We start from the raw sequence: 2,153 nt of genomic DNA, 5'->3' as shown, positions 1-2,153 counted from the left end.
TAGTCACTATTTCTCCAAATATTTTTTTCAGCCCCATACTCTTTACCCTCTCCTTCTGAGATCCAATGATACAAATATTAACTCTTCTGCTATTGTCCTACAGATCCCCCAGGCCCTGTTCACTTTTCTCAGTCTATTTTCTCTCTGCTATTCAGATTGGGTAAGTTCTATTGATCTGTCTTTATGTTCACTGGGTCTAGGCTATTTCTACTCTGCGACTGAGCCCATCCTATGAGTACTTTTGCTGTGGTTGTGTTTTTTAGTTCTATAATTGCTCTTTCGTTCTTCTTTACATTTTTTATTTCTTTGCTAGGATTTCCTATGTTTTTCATTTGTTTCAAAAGAATTCGTAATTGCTTGTGCGGCTCCCCTGTGCCTCAGACAGTATAGCAGATGCAGGAGACATAGGAGACACGGGTTCTATCTCTGGGTTGTGAATTCCCCTGGAGAAGAGAATGGCTACACACTCCAGTATTCTTGTCTGGAGAATTTCATGGACAGAGCAGTCTGGTGGGCGATAGTCCATAGGGTTGCAAAGAGTCAGACATGACTGAGCTACTAATACTTTCATGGAGGCCAAGTAGCCCTGCTTCACATTGCCTGTTCAATCTCCTCCCTGCAGGTGGGCGTGGAGACTCAGCACAGCAGGATTATGGCAGGGGAGTTGAAGTGCTGACTGTTTCTGCCACTCAGGGCTTAGAAGATCAGCTCCCCATTCAGGTCCACTGAACTCCCAGGGGAGTGGTGTGCTGTTGTTCCACTGATGTTTGGTTAGAGTAGGGTGTGGGAAGTGCTTCCCAAAAGGTGTTCTGTTATTAGGTTACCTTTTTCCTAGGCCTTTGGCTAGGAGGAACATGCTTTCCTTAGAACTTTTTTGATTGGCGCCTGTTGGAAGTTTTGGGTTGGGGGCTTCTGAAGAGTCCTATCTGGAATATATGGGAGGAAAAAAGAAAACTCAGAGAACTCAAGGTTATGTTGGTTCTCAAGTCAAGAGGTCTTTAGGTTGCCTGTCTTCTTCACATCTTTCAGTCTTCCTATGCTTGTTTGTTGTGGTAGTTTTCCAGTGTTTGTTAGTTTTAGGAGGGAGGACCTGGAGGAAAGGAGAGGGGAACAGTATCCCTCTGTCTTGGCCAAGACCAGAAGTCTGGATCATGAATTGTAACCTGACATCTCATTTTAGGCATTAGATCAAGTCAGTCACCACCTGCTAGGAGAGGCTTTGGGATGTATGTATAATAAGCATTTCTTACATTTCTGTACATCATGAGTTTCAGCAGAGCTTTTATATCCAGGATTTTACTTGCTCTTCATGATAATTCAATGAGATACATACTATTGTTAGTATCTCCATTTGATAGTTGAGGAAACACCCAGAGATGAGTTAATTTGCCCAGTAATGGCAGAGCTGACATTTAAGCCCAGGCCTCCAGACCCCAGTTTAGGGCTCCCTTCACCCTACACATCAAAAATGGCCACCAGGCAGATCTACTTCTCACTCACAAGCCTCCCTTTGAAAGTGGACTCCCAGGGGGTTCCAGGTTGCCTCCCCCTGCTACTCCAAGACTTTACCTTCTTCCCTCTCTTGCACTAGATCAGTTGGCAGGAATTTTCCAAGTACCCAGTACTGCGACTTCACAGTAAATATGTTCCAAAAGGTCACAGACTTCAGTCATCCCAGTCAATCCAGACCAGCAGGGAGGGGTTGGGAACGGGGTACTGTTCTGTATCCTCTAGACATCGCAGCTGTGGGGATTTAGCAGAAATGTTAACTGGGGCCAGGACTTGCGCAGTCACATGGGGCCCTGTGCTTCGAGAGGCCCCGGGCCTGGCTTAGTGCTCTGCCATCATCATCATGAAATTCGTTATAAATTTTGAACAAACAGTCCTGCATTTTCAGTTTGCACTGGGCCTCACAAATGATGTAGCTGTTTTGGGCTGAGGCCCATCTTACAGTTCTCTGAGAGCAGAGTTCACTCTCCCAGAAAAAAGCAGAGGAACCTGCAAAGTTATGGCCTTGAAGGAAGGCCCCCAAGCATGAAATCTGTTCCTGTGCCTTTCACACCATATTCCCATCCTTTTGTAATCAGTCAGGCTCACCGACCTGTGTGAACTTTATCCCTGAGCTGAGTGCCCTTGCACCTCCAAGTCTTGGC

Source organism: Bos indicus, chromosome X (assembly GCF_029378745.1).
Source record: "Bos indicus isolate NIAB-ARS_2022 breed Sahiwal x Tharparkar chromosome X, NIAB-ARS_B.indTharparkar_mat_pri_1.0, whole genome shotgun sequence".
NCBI classification, from domain to species: domain Eukaryota; kingdom Metazoa; phylum Chordata; class Mammalia; order Artiodactyla; family Bovidae; genus Bos; species Bos indicus.
The sequence above is the reverse complement of the archived record's forward strand: the minus strand, read 5'-3'. Positions refer to the sequence as shown.